The sequence below is a fragment of the Ipomoea nil genome, unplaced genomic scaffold (genome assembly GCF_001879475.1).
Source record: "Ipomoea nil cultivar Tokyo-kokei standard unplaced genomic scaffold, Asagao_1.1 scaffold0176, whole genome shotgun sequence".
Classification (NCBI taxonomy): domain Eukaryota; kingdom Viridiplantae; phylum Streptophyta; class Magnoliopsida; order Solanales; family Convolvulaceae; genus Ipomoea; species Ipomoea nil.
In genome coordinates, this window is record NW_017616604.1 from 1,381,879 (window position 1) to 1,399,373 (window position 17,495).

At 36.0% G+C, this 17,495-nt stretch overlaps 1 long non-coding RNA gene and 1 pseudogene across 1 annotated transcript; both read right to left on the reverse strand.

The window, feature by feature from the left end:
• Positions 1-2,699: 2,699 nt before the first annotated feature.
• On the reverse strand, positions 2,700-5,112 carry LOC109177853 (annotated as a pseudogene).
• Positions 5,113-5,680: 568 nt separating this feature from the next.
• On the reverse strand, positions 5,681-7,238 carry LOC109176881. Its single transcript, XR_002053477.1, has 2 exons — positions 7,121-7,238; positions 5,681-5,948 (listed from the first exon to the last, which is right to left on the reverse strand). It is a non-coding gene; the product is annotated as an uncharacterized LOC109176881 (long non-coding RNA).
• Positions 7,239-17,495: the final 10,257 nt, after the last annotated feature.

A 17,495-nucleotide genomic window follows, 5' to 3' on the forward strand; every position in this document is an offset into this window, starting at 1 on the left:
AACAATCTTGGAAAGTTAACCAAACAATATGCTCGATCCTACAAATATGTTCCTGGTTATTTAAAAGCTGTAAACCAATTCACTTCAAGAAAAGGATAACTTTTTAAGGTAAGGTAATATGATAGTATGGTACTATATTGATTAAAATAAGGACCTGATGAATCCACCATCTATTCACCGTCAACCATCAAGATAGGCATTTTCTTGTAATCTGACCACTTGATTTCGTTTTTGCTATTGGTCTTGTGTGCATTGGTCCCATTCTTTGGTGCAATCTTGGGAAGACCCATGAATAAGAAGGATGATTGAATTGCCCTTTTGTGCTTGCATTGCTTGGTAGTGTGATTGAGAGGTACCCCTTTGATAAAAATCGAGTGATCTGTTGGCTTTCTATTCCCTCGAATTTTTGGTCTAATGAGCTTGCCCATATTCAAGTGATGATACAAGAGTTGTCAACCTCCGAGTATACGTCCAACTGAATAACGAAACATCAACATCTATGGTTTAGAAATTAATTATAGTCTAATGGGAAATGCATATACCTTGTAGTATCTGTGAATGACATTGTTATTACAGGGAGTGATTAAGAGGGCATATCTCAGTTGAAGGAGTATCTCTTTAGTCGGTTCCAGACTAAAGATTTGGGCAAGCTGAGATACTTTCTAGGAATTGAAGTGACACAATCTAGCAGTGGTGTTGTTATTTCTCAAAGGAAGTATGCCTTGGATATTTTAGAGGAAACTGACATGTTGGACAGTAGACTGGTTGATAATCCAATGGATCGGAATGTTAAACTCCTACCAGGACAGGGGGAGCCATTGCCTGACCGAGAGTGATATAGGAGATTAATTGGAAAGTTGAATTATCTCACGATCACACGACCGGATATCTCTTTCGCAGTTAGTGTGTTGAGTCAGTTTCTTGAGAATCCTTGTGATTCTCATTGGGATGCTGCTGTTCCTGTTCTAAGGTATATCAAGAGAGCACCAGGACAAGGCCTATTATATGAAGATAGAGGACATTCACAAGTTGTTGGGTATTGTGATGCAGATTGGGCTGGTTGCCCATTTGACAGACGCTCTACTTCAGGTTATTGTATTCTCATTGGAGGTAATCTCATATCTTGGAAAAGTAAGAAGCAAGATGTGGTTGCTAGGTCCAGTGCTGAAGCGGAATATCGAGCCATAGCACTTGCCACGTTTGAGCTTATGTGGCTTAAACACCTACTACAAGAGTTGCAATGTGGCAATGTTGCCCAAATGACATTGCTATGTGACAACCAAGCAGCTTTACATACACATCGCATCAAATCCTGTTTATCATGAGAGGACTAAACACATCGAGGTTGACTGCCACTTCATCAGAGAGAATTGTGTCAGGGTGCATTAAAACTAGCTTTGTCAATTCTGCGGATCAGTTAGCTGATATCTTAAAAAAATCTCTTAGAACTCCTAGAGTTGGGTATATTTGTAACAAGCTTGGAGCATATGATCTATACTCACCGGCTTGAGGGAGAGTGTTGAAACCCTAGATCCATTACAGTGGACCCATTAGATAATAGCTTTTGGTATAAATTATTGTAATCTGTACAGCACTCTATGAAGATATAGATAAAACCTTTCGCTCTTTCACAAACTTGAAATAAATTTGGATTACAGTTATGATTATTAACGATTATATTAAAAAATTAGAATCTTAATTTCAACTTTTTGAAAGGCGACGTAGCTAGCTAGTAATCTTACTCGAAATTATCAGCAACAAATGCATCGTTTCCATACTCTCGTTGCTCTTATTGTCTATGCATGGCAAATGATTTAAGATGGCACGATGTAAATCTCCATCTAAGAATTAAACATTCAAGAATAGGAAAATGATCACGTACTAGTGACTTCCCAACTTTGTTGATCACAATAAAATATTTCCAAAAACTTCAATCTATGAAACCCTCCATCTTTGGGTTCCCATCTTTTACCATTAACAACACATGTTTTCAATCTGAGGACCTCAAGCTTAGACAAAGTAATCCCTATCCTTCCATTTTAATCTTGTACCCAAGAGTTCCAATTTTTTAAGATTTGACAAAAAATCATCTAGGCTTAATATCCCTACTCAATTCGAATTGTGATCTTAAAATTAGTGACTTTTAATTTAATTTGATCTTGCACAGACAAATTAAACTTATATATTGAAGTGGACACATAAGATATTTAATTTATACCTTTACTGAAAGGACCTCTGGTGGAATTATTTCCATAAATATTCATCAAAGTCGTCCTCAAACCTGGAAAGCAAAACACCATCATCTATAGAATAGAAATTTAAATAAATTTGGATTAAAATTAATAAGAAAATTATGGATTAAAAGTTACAAGTATAATTATTAATTTAAAAAAAAAACAAAAGTAGCTAGAAATCTAACCGTAACAAATCAACATAAACGCGTCATTTCCGTAGTCTAGTTTCTCTTCTTGAATACACATGGCAGAAGATATAACTGACTTTGAACATCGATGTAACTTGATCGATTTGAGGGTAGTTATATTTGCAAAGTTAGTAAGAATCTTTTTAAAATTAAATAATTTTATGAGGACTAGACATTAATGGTCACTCGTGGCTTTCCAAATTTGTAGATCACAATATTTTATGCTTAAGAACTTTAACCCAGGAAATCCTTCATCGGTCCTGGGTTTCCATTTTCCGCCAACAGCAGCTTTATCCCCCAAGATGAGGATCTCAAGCTTCGGCAACATCCCAACAACATACATTTTCTTCCAATTTAATTTTGTAAAGCAGAGTTTCAATTTCTTAAGATTTGGCAAAAAATTCTCTATGCTCAAAGTCCCCATAGAATGAATAGTACTAAACTTCGGATGAAAAAGTTCGCCACAAACTTGTAGATCTTCCAGTTTATATAAACAGGCAAGGCTTTGGAACCAATTGAATGCTTTGCATTTCAGGTCAATTCCCAATGTCCTTAGATTTGGGATTCTCATAAACAACTCCTCTGTACAACTCCTATTATCCAAAAATCTAATGCTCTCCAAATTATGATGAACTGATCTTGGAGGAACCAGTCTAATGGTCTTCAGAAGGCGGAGATTCTTCAGTTGGGGCAATACCCAAATATTAAGGGGTTCATTTATTGAAGGACAAAAATCAACATCCAGCTTTTGCAAATTCCATAACATGAACAAGGGTAGACAATTAAGTTTCAAAGTAAAATCACATTTTAGATATCTCAAGTGCACTAGACCCATTAACTCTATAGACGCATAGGCATCGCAGTGTGCTCATAGTATCAATCCCCTTAAAACTTAAAATAATGATGATAATGAAACTGCTGACTGAATAAATTAAACTCAAACATAAAAAGGTGCTGCAGGTATGAGATAAAGAGTTGTAACTGCAAATTTTTGATTGGATACTCCATGAGTGAGATATACGAGAGGAGTTTATTGGTTGAGTTCTCCTAAACCCCACACTCAAGATAGAGTCATCATTTCTGAGACATAATAGATTCTCCTTCCGAGCTTCTCTCAAGACCAATTCACGCAACACATCATGCATTTGATATATATTCATTGATCCATTAAAACCAATCTTTGTAGAAACTAAAAGGAGATTCCTATCTACAAGATCTTTTAAGGATTCTCTTGCAACATCTTCCAAGCTCTTAGACCTCAAAACCTTTAGAAATCCCTCCGAAATTCAAAAATCAACAATAAAATCTTCAGCAAATTCTTCGTCTTCTCGAAAACACCAAATTGACAAGAAACAATGTTTAAGATGATGAAGTAAGAAGCTGTAACTCAAGTCAATGATGTTTTCACCCTGCTGATTTGAATGATCTATACTTAATGCATGGACATTTTTTGCAATTAGCTCCCATTCATTTAAGTCTTGTTTGGGGTTTGAGAGGAGTCCAGCAACCACTTTAATAGAAAGAGGTAATCCTTTGAACTTCTTTACTATCTCTGCACCAATTCTTTCAAATTCAAGGGTAAAAAGTTATTCTCTTGGGCAACACTTGGTTGCGAAAAAGGTTCCAACTTTCATATGAATCCAAAAAACGCATGGTATGACAAAGATTACCACGTGAATCAGCGTACTCAGCCACATTTTTTAGGCGAGTGGTCAACAACATTCGACTTCCATTCTTGCCATCCTTGAAACATCTCATTAAATCATCCAAAACATTTGTACTCCATATGTCATCTATTACAATCAAATACCTTTTACCTTTGACACATTTGTCTACTCGCATAGCCAATTCATTCTTTTCTTCATAGACGACCCCTGCTGGGTCAAGAGAACGATGAAGGGCTTTGAGCACGTTTATTAGATTATAATCCTGTGAGATAGTAACCCAAGCTCGACAATCAAAGCGAGAAATGAATGAAGCATCTCCATAAATTCTTTTAGCTAAGTTGGTTTTACCAATTCCACCCATTCCCACAATTGACACAATATCTCGTTGCTTGGATTGTTGGTCAGCTTATTCATTATCATGTTGAACTCATCATCACAGCCCACCATTTCTATTGTAGTATGCTGCAACGTACCACCAACTGTAAGAGAAGCAGAAGCATTGTTCCCTTGTGGGGTATTGGATCCATTGTAGTGTGCATTCTTAACCTTCAATACCTCTTTCTTGATGTAGGATGTAAGCTTAATTCCTTGCATGAAAATTTGATGAATCATATGTCGAGCCTGTATCCGTTGCTTCATGTATTTATTGAGATAAGAGGAAGCTCTCAATTCTTGCCTGAGTATACTTTTTGCATGGTTCACACAAAATATGATGTTGTACCTCGGTCTAGGCAGTCTCCTCTGTTCATCCTGGCTCCTTTGTTCATCATCACTCTCCTCCTGTTCATCCTTAGTTCCTTTGTTCAGCATCACTCACCTCCTGCTCATCCTTGCTCCTTTGTTCATCATCACTCTTTCGTTCTTTTTCTCCCATTCATCCTCACTCTTTTGTTCTTCCTTGTTCTCCCATTCATCCTCGCTCTTTTTGTTCTTCCTTGTTCTCCCATTCATCCTCACTCTCCTGTTCATCTTCGCTCTCTTGTTCATCCTCGCTTCCCTGTTCATCATCGCTCTCCTGTGCATCCTCGCTCTCTTGTTCATCCTCCACTACTGGAAATTATTGAATTTTCGACCACTTGAAAGTGATCTTAAATCAAGTTGAAAGTAAAAAGTGGTCGGAAATAGCAACAAAGATTTTTCCGAATACCAAAAGTGGTAGGAACAAGGCTTTCGACTTGATTTAAGATCACTTTTAGGTTGTTGGAAATTTCATAATTTCCAGTAATGCTCGCTCCACTGTGCATCCTCGCTCTCTTGTTCATCCTCGCTCCCCTGTTCATCCTCGCCCTGCTCTTCCAAAATAAAAGCACACTCTCTGAAATGAGTGCCCCACAGTTCATCGTGGCTCTCCTCTTCAAAAAGAAAAGCATAATCTGTGGAAAAAGATTTGACCCTTTTGTTTATATGAGGCGGCATGTGTGATACCGGCAGCGTGAAGTGTTTCCGTAGCATCTCCATCACAGATTCCAAATTCATAGTTTCTATGCCGCCTTTAGTTGCTCCATTCAAAATGGGAAGAAGCTTTTGAGCAGAGTGAAGCCTAAGCTTCATGGATTTCCCCAAGTAAAACAATGTCAAATGGTGTTCATTTGGAACCTTAGTTCAATGGAGACATCTCTCATTTGTGCTTCCAAAGCTTTCATTGCTTCATCACAGTCCCCCACTTTGAAATCTTGTTCAAGAGAGGTTTGCAAAGAAGAAAGATGTTTGTAAAGTAATCTGACCTTTGTTTTGTTGCGAAGAGGGAAACGAGGAGTGGGTTGGAGGTAGTGTTGGTGGAGTGTATCCATCAAAATTGTTATAGCGGCAAAAGCCATAGCGGGTGAGAGAAAGAGAGAGCAGGAAGGAAGTTGAAAATTCTGCATATATATCAAAGGATGTTATTTTTACTAGACTAGAAATTGCAAAATAAGAATGATCGGACTTTCCAACAAGCAGTGCTTAGACTCAACACTTAAACTAACATCTTTTCATAATGGCAAAAAATTATTTGAGACTATCTCACAAATCCTTGTCCTGAAGACGGGTCAGATTGTAGACAACATAAATGTAAGTATCACAATTTTAATTATAAGTATTACAATATTTATCACTAGTCTTTTCAAAAAATATTTATTATTAGTAACAATCATTTTACCCTAAATAGTATCACAATTTCACATATAAATATTACAATATCATATCTATTATAAGTAATGATTTATTTATTTCAAATTAGTATAAAATTTTATGTAATAAGTATTACGATTTTTATCATAAGTAACAAGTAATCCGTGAGACGGTCTTATCCAAGTATAACTATTTGATAATTAATATTTAATTTTTCAAAGTTATTTTTTAAAACTTTTATAAGGTCATCTTTATGAATTATATACATCATTTTGTACTAAGGACCTTGTGGTCTAATGGTACCAAGTTGCTTTTCTATGTGGGAGGTAATGGGTTTGAGCCTAGATGAAGGCATAATAGCTTTTTTGTATATATGGGTATCTCCTTCCTTTATAATAAAAAAAAATATACATCATTTTGTGAGTTTCGTTGCTTATAAATTTTCCCTATTAAAAATCACTCAATTATTTTTGAATAAGTCTTATATAAGAATGTCTCATGTTAGATATGTATTAATTCTTTAGCTAAAATATAATATTTTTTATAGGTCTATAAAAAAGTATTACTGTACATTTTAGTTAACACACAAAATCTACTCATTATTTTTTACTTTCACCTAGATCGAATAATAATGAGATAACTCATCCAAAGTATGTGTAAATTACTATATCAAATACAGTAATACAGCCATTAATAAATGATTAAATGACCATGTATTTAGTTCCGTTAGCAAAGCTTAACCAAAGTTATTTTTAATCTAATTTTTCATAATACTAAATTTAGTGTTAATTATATAAAATTTATATATTTAAAAACAACATTAAAAGTTCTTTCAAAAAAAAAAAAGCAACATTAAAAGTACTTATAATCACACACTAAAAGGAAAAAAAAAAATTTATACTTAAAATTTTTCAAAACTTACATGAGATTGAACCCAATTTGGAGATGTGATCAGAGCTTTAATTTGATGCAGCAGCAAAAGGGTTTAGCAGAGGAGGAGAAAGTTGAAATTGTGCAGAACAGCAGAAATGACAGAGGATATGCCAGATGCTGTGGGAAATGAAGATGGAATATTTTGAGAGAGAGAGTTTCAGATTAAGAAAAGGCAAGGAAGAAGATTTATTCCTTTTTTTTATTGAATGATTTTGACATCCTACCAATTATTATTGACTCAGAACCCATTATATATATATACTAGAACCCATTATATATATATATATATATATATATATATATATATATATATATATATATTTTGGGGAATTTAGCTGTAACAAGAGAATTAGGAGAATAAAGAATGACAATTTGATAGGTGATGAATAATGTAAGAATAAAATATGAATTTAATTTTATTATTTGGTCGATGCGAATATAAATAGGGTTACACTTGTCTGAGTCAGTTTCACAGATATAGAAATAAGGGCGCACTCATGTGAGACCGTTACACAGATCCTTATATGTGAAATGGGTCAAGTTGAATTGATTCAATATGAAAATGTAAAACTTATATTAATATCGACCTCTATGACTTTGTCCCCGTCATCCTACTGCTTGTATTTCCGGACCTTAGCGTTTGGGAATAATCGCATCATTAGGAATATCAAACTGGCTTGGACAATAAATTTGATTGATATATGATAATATACATTTTCTATTACTTGAATACTATATGTTACAATTAATTATTCCAAATAAACAATCATTTAAAAATGTGTAAATGATTCGTTTTCAAAAAAAAAAAAAAAACTTACAACATCTACATCTGTGGGTTTTTCACAGTTTTTGAGGGGAAGATGACTTAGCTTACACTACTGGAAATTATGCAATTTCCGACCACCCGAATGTGATCTTAAATCAAGTTGAAATCAAAAAGTGGTCGGAAATAGCAATAAAGGTTTTTCCGGATACCAAAAATGGTCGGAACAAGGCTTTCGACTTGATTTAAGAACACTTTCAGATGGTCGGAAATTTCATAATTTCCAATAGTGTTATGTGGAGGAGAGAGAAGAGTTGGGGTTCTCCTGCAAGAATGGTTTTTTTGTGGGGCCCGCCAAGAGAGAGAGAAGGGAAAAGAGAGGCTAGGCGCAGCCCGCGTGCATGGATTGCACAGATCGCGCCTAGTCGGGCACGTGCACTGCTTGTCCGGTGCTCTATTTTTTTTTTCTTTTTTTTTTCGCGTCAGACATGCTTTTAATTTTTTTTTTTTCTCTTTTTCCTTCTATCTTTACCTCCTCTCTCTTAATTGGCACCTCAAAAACCATAAAACGATCATTACTATATTGAGGATGGCCTTAGTTATTTACCCATACTTTGAATTAGTTATCTCATTATTATTCGATTTCATGGAAGTGAAAAATAATTGATTCATTTTTAAGAGGCGAAAATTATAAGTTACGCACAAAATTAAATGATATATATATATATATATATATATATATATATATATATATATATATATATATATATATATATATATATTGTTAGAATTTTTAGTAAAAAATGACATTTTGAGTGACTATTTTGTGGTACAATTATATGTGGGTCCACTCCCGATTTGGGTGGAGTCAGAGTGGATTCGGGTTCTTCGTAGTGAGACGAAGAATTTGATATAATGTACGCTCAAAATGGGTAATAGGTGAATGAGAAATTAATTCTCAAAATGAACCTATTTGAGAGAAGTCAAAAACTTAAGCATTTTAATAACTTTCGTTGCACTACACGAAAGTTGGGTGTATAAGCTTAAGTAGAGTTAAGCATTGAAAGCTTAATTGTGAATTTGGGATTTTAGCACCTTTCGTGCTATGCTTTCATGCTGGACGAAAGTGCATGCAAATTGAAAGCTTTAGTTTCATGCTGAAAGTTGGAGTTGTGAGCTCTTTCGTGAGCTACTTTCGTGCTGAGCACGAGTCAATGCTATATGCATTGATTCGTGCTGCACTGTTTCGGTGCTTGCGGACAAACTCGGGTGTGGTTTTCGGTCCCAATTCATTAAACCTTCGGGTTTGTACGGACTTCTCGGTCACTCAGATATTTTGAAACGGGTCGCTATGGTTGGTTAATGGCCATTATTAGGCTAATTATTCACTCTTCCCTACAAATAGCTTAGGATGTTGGCAGATAGTTTTTTGAAGAACATTCTAGTTGAAACTCTCAAAAATCTTTCTTTTGTTTTCTCTCATCTCTCATTCCGTTTACAAGAGAAAAGTTATTCTGCCAACATCTTCCGTAAAACATCGGAGTGCTCAACTTGTGTTCCAGTTCGTCGGGCTTTGGGTTGGAGTGCTCGAACACCAAAGTCGTAGTCCGTTTTATTCTAGGAGACTAACACTACAATGATCCTAGTACCCTCGGGAGGTGGCGAATCGGTTTTAAGGAGAGTGTGTGTACACACGACTCGGGCTTCCTCTACTTCTTCTTTTTTCTCGTTGGGTTAAAATCTCAGGTTAGAAACCCTTCTCTTGTTTTTTTTTTTTTGTTCTTGGTTTCGTACCAAGTGGTGGGATTAATCTCGTAAGGATTAAATCCCCTGTACTAGTTTCGTACTAGTTGTGATGGGATTAATCTCGGATTAAATTCCTTGTACTAGTTTCGAACTAGTTGTGGTGGGATTATTTTTTGATAAAATAAGTCCCTATTTGGTTAATATATATATATATATATATATATATATATATATATATATATATATATATATATATATATATATATATATATATATATATATATATAATTTTGGTTTCGTACCAAAATTGGTTGGAATTAATTTTCTATAAATTAAATTCCATTTTTCGAGACAAATATATATTATATATATTTTGTGTATCGATTTATTCACCAATATTCAACAATCTTAAAATCGATTAATTTTTGGTGATTAAATCGATGGATTCCACGAGTGGTGGACCCGTGAATGTTGCTCGTGATGCACATTCAAATGGTCGGATCGGCAACGTAGTTGCATATTCTAAAACCCCGGTGAACTTTGGTTCGGAAACCGGTGGTGGCATCAAAGGTATATCCCTACGATGAAGGTACATGGGACGGTACCTTGTGGATTGGTCGAAAGACCATGGAAATTCAAGATGTTGAATTTTGAAGGGTTGCAACTTAAAATGCTGTACAACCTAATGATTTTCGGCATGTCATGGTTCTTGACCGAGATGGTTCCTAGTGGAAAGGAACATGAGTCTAACGCTCAAACCGTTAGCATAGTGAGGATTTGGAAATACTTGATTTTCCTATGCCTAAACTATGTTTTAAACGGTTTGTGTGACTCGTTGTACAGTGTATACTGTAGATCAGAAACAGCTAACGGGCTGTGAGAATCTTTAGACCTGAAGTATAATAGTGATGACGCTAAGGCAAAAATGTTTGTTGTTAGCCGATTACTTAAATACAAGATGGTGGATTCCGGGATCGTCCTAAGTCAAGTTGACGAAGGAATGATCATGAGTGAAGCCTTTCAAGTGGAATCTAGTATCCATTTGTTGTCTTTGAGCAGAAAGGACTTCAAGAAGCAATTCCACGGAAAATGCTTGAATGGCTTAACGACCATAATGGTATGTAACAAACGTGTTGCACGTTGAAATCTTGTAAAGGACTTCGGTTCTAAATTTCAAGTATATATAGTCAATTTGTCAAAATTGGGATGACTATATAATCGTGAGCGTCAAAGCTCAAGTTTATTGAATATTTTAAATAATATTCTTAATACGATTATATAAGCTTGATTCAACTAGTTGGAAAATTTAGTTGATATAATCTTGTTAATTGTGTGAAAATTAACTTGATTAAAGATACCAAATTGTACTAGTGTGAAATTAATTTGTGACAAATGATGAAAGTGTTGGGACAACAAAATGAATCTCGAACCACCTAACTTGCGAGTAATGGTGTAATGATTTATAAAGTTGTCACTATTGTGGATTAAGACAAGGTTTTGTCCAAATTTGGAATGAAGGCAATGGTTAATTAGTAATTGAGCTATAAGCTCGGTGTAATAACCATAATTAATGAGAACATTATTAATTGGTCTTGCCTGGTTGGGTCTTCGTGTTCGAGGTACGGTAGACAAGGTCATGGTAATTTAGAATCTATACGTAGATTAATTAGCATAGACCATATTCCAAATTTAATGATAAACACAAATGTGATATTTGTGATGTGGCAAAACCACCGAGAAGTGAAGCGCACATCTCGGGTCTGAGAAGTGCTAGAAGTACCTCTAGGCCATGTGATCGAGAAGTAAACGTACCTTTCGGTCATAGGCGAGTTATCGAGAAGTGGAGGTACGTAACCTTTCGGGTACCTACGGGTGACATCTTAGATGTACTTCTCGGAGTATCAACGCTAGCACTCGATAGTGCTAAGTGAATTTTGCTTGAGAGCAAAAATGATGTTGTTGATAGATTTATTCTTTATAAGAATAAAGTGGAAAACCAACTTAATCGTGGAATTAAGGCGGTTAGAAACGATCAATGTAGTGAATATGAAACACCTATTGGTGATTTCTGCGTAAGCGTTGGTATCGTACTCGAGCGTACGACACAGTATTCACCTCAATCGGACGGTGTTGCCGAACATGAATATCAAGACGTTGATAAGTTCGGGTCTACCTCAAAGTGTGTGGGGTGAGACAAGACTTTGGACAAGTAAGTACCTTTTAAATAAGGTTACCCGCATGAAACTCGATAAGGCTTCTTATGGGTTGTGGGTACGTAGAAAACTTTCCTACTAATACCTGAAATGTGGGGGTGTCTTGCCAAATGCATTTTTTTTTATTCTTAGTACACGAGTCCTATGTTCTGGACGTACATAAGAACACGATAAATTGAATCAAGAAATTCATCGCTCATGAGAATGTATTTCTGCGAAGGTTCAATGAAGGAACCTAGCACGTTGAAATGAATGTTTGACATAGCTGTGGTTGGAGGGTATGAAAGAGAACCCGAGCTCGAAGCTAGACGTAGCAAGAGAGCTAGGATTAAAAAATCCTTTGGTCCATATTTTCTGACGTACATGTTAGAGTGTGATGCGCATATTCTAACTTGTTTACTAGAAAATGAATCGGATTTTCTGACAAGGTTGTTAGAAAATAAGTCTCAAACGTATGTAGAAGTGGTGACTTCTATAGATGTACCAACACGAGAGAGGCTACCAAGGTGAAGTAGAATCTATCTTAAAGAATCATACTTGGAACTGGTTGTTTTTCCTCCAGGTTGTAAAACCTCTGGATCCTATATGGATCACTAGTCGGAAGATAAGACCGGTTGGTTTCATTGAAGTACAAGGCCGGGCTTGTAATTGAAGATTACATGCAACGCGAGTGCCACAGTTACTTCGATGTGTATTCTCTCGTGATGAGAATAAAATCCATTAGAATGATACTTGCCATAGCTGCGTAGTGAGACTTAGAAGTTCATCAAATGGATGTGGAAAATCGCTTTCTTAATAGACATGGAACGACCTGAGGGTTTTGTGGTTCCACGCTATCGAAAGAAAGTGTGTGTTTGGTGAAATCATTGTATGGTTTGAAACAATTGCCTAAGAATTGGCACGTGAAGTTTGATCATGCAATGATAACCGACGAGTTTAGTATAAACGAAAGTGACAAGTGTGTCTACTAATGTATACGATAGACGGTGATATCACTATTTGTTTATACACGATAAACTCATCGGGGTAGTAACGATCAGTTGATCAAATCTACAAGGAACATGTTAAATTTGAGATTTGACATGAAGGGCATAGGTTTGGCAGATTTAATCCTCGGGATTGAAAATCGTGTGAAGACCGAATGGTCTGTGGTAAAGCCAATCTCATTGTGTTGATTGAATCCTTGCAAGGATGATGATCAAATGGCTTGGACACCATTAGATACTAACGTACAACTAGCCAATAATCACGGAGATTGTATTTATCATGGAGAATACAGTCAGATTATTGGTGATTTAATTGTATCTGATGGGTTGCACTAGGCCGGATATTGTCTTGCGGTTAACAAACTCGGTAGACATACGAGTAACCCTAGTGATACGCACTAGAAGGCAATAGTGGAAGTTATGAGATACTTAAGGTATGCTCGTGACTTTGGACTGCACTACGTGGGATATCTAGTTGTATTTGGAAAGTATAGCACGTTAAAAAGATATCAAAGGACGCTAAGTTCATTGAAGGCTACGTGTTTACGTAGGCCAGTGCAGTTTGTGGTAAGGAAATTCTCGAAATGATTTGTGAAAGCTAAGATCCATGACGGGATCTAAGCTGAGAGCCTTAGACTCGTGTCACGAGCGAGTAGGCTGAATGGCCATGCCATTTTTTCGGGAATGTTCCTAGATGTAAACTCGTACTTCCAATTTGTGTGCGTTGCGATAGTCAAGCCAAAATTGGATTGGTTAAGTACAGAGTTAGATGTAGAATGGTATGCCTAGACTTATAAGTCCTAGACATAATACCATTAAACAATTTCTCACAACAGGGGTTATCTCTATTGACTACGTGATGTCAAAAGATAACATAACAACCGCTAACTTGCTAACCCGAGAGTAAGCAAATGGTTGTGGAGAAATTAGCACGGGGAATGGGTTTGAAGCCCATGGAATAAAAAGTTCTATAGTGGACACCCAACCTAGCTGGCACCCTAGGTTCAATGGGACAACTAAATTATGGAACGAAGCGTGTCACTGTGGGGGTTTCGTACCAAGTGGTGGGATTAATCTCGTAAGGATTAAATCCCCTGAACTAGTTGTGATGGGATTAATCTCGGATTAAATTCCTTGTACAAGTTTCATACTAGTTGTGGCGGGATTATTTTTTGATAAAATAAGTCTCTATTTGGTTAATATATATACGTTGTGTGTGTGTGTATATATATATATATATATATATATATATATATATATATATATATATATATATATATATATATATATATATATATATATATAATTTTGGTTTCGTACCAAAATTTGTTGGAATTAATTTTTTATAAATTAAATTCCATTTTTCGGGACAAATATATATTATATATATATTTTGTGTATCGATTTATTCACCAATATCCAACATATATATATATATATATATATATATATATATATATATATATATATATATATATATATATATATATATATATATATATATATATATATATATATATAGGCTTTGAATCCGGTGCAACCCTATACTAGATGTATTGAGGGAAAGGTAAAAAGGGCACATTCGTATTTTCCTCTCTTTGGTTGTTACAACCGCTACTACTACATAAGGTGGCAGTTTTTTCCTTTCCAGTGAATTTAATCACTTTTACGTACCAAAACCATTTCAATGAAAACCTTTCTTCCTTCCCTGCTCTCCTAAAGTTCAGTTTACGATATGGTATCAGAGCCTCCGAGGCGAGGTTCGTACGCCGCTGCCGTCACCGGCGAGGCGAGTCAAGATAGGCATTCAGCATCGCTAATCGCTCACTCACCAGTTCGCACTGCATCGACGACAGTTCCACAGAGGAACTTCAATCCCCAAACACAGAGAAGCTACAGAACGGATGATCTAGAGAATCCGTTCTTCCTCAACATGAACGAGAATCTTTTGTGGGCTCTGCTCAAGAAAGAAAGATGGTTGGGCGATGGAAGCAAAGGAAGGAAGGTCGGGGGTGTGAAGGCTCGCCAGTCTATGGATGGAGATAAGAGTTGACACCACTTAGGAGATAAATCCCTAGATAAGTCAAAATACTCCTCAAGAACTCAAGGAAAATAAATTTCCACAGCAATATTCTTGAATTTACTACTATCAAAGTTGTCTGTGAAACAAATTAATAGCAAGGCTATTTATACACTTTAGCAAGCCTCTACATCAATGACTTTTTAAGTTCAAAAAGAGCTATTCTAGTGCTATACTAGCTTAAAAGATGCAACTAGCCACAAGACTAGGATAACTAAGTCAAATAGGTTTTATAAAAACCTAAGTTCTAATTGAATTTAGGATTTATAAACCAAATATGGACTTCACAAATTAAATATCATAGGGATGGTCTAAAATAGTCTTAAACTTTTATTTGCAAGAAAAAAAAAATTCCAAGTGTCGATTTATAAGGTATGAACCTCCACTCGATCTTTATTCTTCAAATTATGCCTGAATCAGATTGACCACCTTCCATTCAACTCCATCTTCATATTCTTAATTAGCTTCACTTACTCCTTTAATAATGCCATTCAAAGCTTCATGAAATATCTTCGCCCTTGCTCTCGTCATTGGAATTCCTAAGGTTTGCAAATGATCTGTTTCTTTGTTCTCATCCTCATAGTTGTCCTCAACATCTCCCTCCCCCTTAGAAAGATTCGTCCACGAATCAATTTCACCGTAATCTTATTTATAGCTCGGCAGTCAACGTACATCCTCCATGACCCATCCTTTTTTGGCACCAGCAATACTGGTGCAGCACTAGGACTTAAACTCTCCCTTATTTGTCCTTTTTCCATAAGCTCGTCCACTTGTTTCTGAATTTCTTTAGTTTCTTCGGGGTTGCATCTATAAGCAGGTCTGTTTGGAATAGGAGCCCCGGGTATAAAGTCTATTTGGTGCTCTATTCCTCTCATAGGACGTAACCCACTTGGAATCTCCTCTGGAAATACATCATCAAAAACCTGCATTAAAGAAGAAATAGCCTCGGGCAAATGCTCAAGGTTGGCTAGTGTTGGACAATTTTAATAATATCCTCGCAAGTGCACGAGTCAGTGTAGTGGTAGTGTGCAAAGGCAAGGGTCGAACCCACAGGGAATTGTACAATGCAATTTAATTACAAACTTAAAGAAATAATTGACTTGATAATGTAAAGTGCTAGACAAATGCCAAAGATAGCGATCAATAAAACTCAGGTAGTTAAGCAATAAAATTAAATCAGAAAGCAGAATAACAAATAGAAACCAATTGGAAAGTACGAACATGAATCAATAAATCAATTAATAACTAAAATAAACAGCAACCAAGCATAGTATTTGGAATTTGAAGAATTAAACTAGCAGTGCTTTACCATAAGAATAAATTCAATTAATGATAGCTTAATACTAATGTCCCTACTAAAAGTAAGTTCAAGGATTAAAAATATAGCTTTAAAATCACCAAATTAACATCATAATTAGGTGCAGTTTCTATTCTCCAGGAACAACGCTACATACCATGCAAACAAAATAATTAAATATCAAAGCTTAGTAATTTAAAACAATAATTGAAAGGAAATTAAACTGGGTCGTAGACATCTTATAGACTAGGAATTTAGGTAATTACAAAGTGTAATGTAGTTTGAAGGAAAACAAAGAAGAGAGAACCAGGTAGTGCTGCTGCCTTGGAAATCCGCCAAATTCCACCGTCCAATCACTGCCTGAGCTGGAACTCGCCGTACTTGCGAGCGCCGACCGGAGTACCTCCGGTTAACTCACAGAACAGAGCTTGGCGTAGAGATTGATGATCCTGTTAAATGTTGCAACACCAAGTGTGAGTGTGTCCTACTGGTTCAGACATCATGGGGAGTGGAAATAGGATCATGGGATCATGGGATCATGGAGTAGTTTATTATTTTGTGGTTGTTATTATTTTTAATCATGTTGTGTAGTTAGGATTTCTATTGGGTTGTAGCCTATATAAAGGCAGTATTTCTTTGTTAATGCAGTACATCAGAAAGCAGTAATATAGAAACATTTCCTTCCCTAATTTTCCTTCTTGTTTGAGAGCCATATTTCAATTGTGTGTTCATTTGTTTAGCTCTGTCTTTCAACAATTTGGTATCAGAGCCCATAACCCATAGGTCCCAGGTTCGCGAGAGTTCCACATATTGTAAGTTTGTGAGTAGTTCTGTTGTTAACATAATGACTGAACTACATGTTGTCAATGGTATGAAAAAACTCACTAACAATAATTATAGTACGTGGTCAACTTGCATGGCATCCTACATGCAAGGGCAAGACTTGTGGGAAGTAGTCAATGGTGCTGAAGTGGTTCAGCCAGATGCAGAGGATGCAAATGGTTCCTTACGGAAGTGGAAAATCAAAGCAGGCAAAGCCATGTTTGCCCTTAAGACAACAATTGAAGAAAAGCTCTTAGAACACATTCAAGATGCTAAAACCCCGAAGGAAGCTTGGGATACACTTACCAAGCTATTCTCGAAGGAAAATGAGTCGAAGCTTCAACTTCTAGAAAGTGAGCTACTCTCTATAGCACAACGCGACATGACGGTTGCACAATATTTTCACAAGGTGAAGACGTTATGCCGAGAGATTTCATCGTTAGATCCAGAAGCTCCA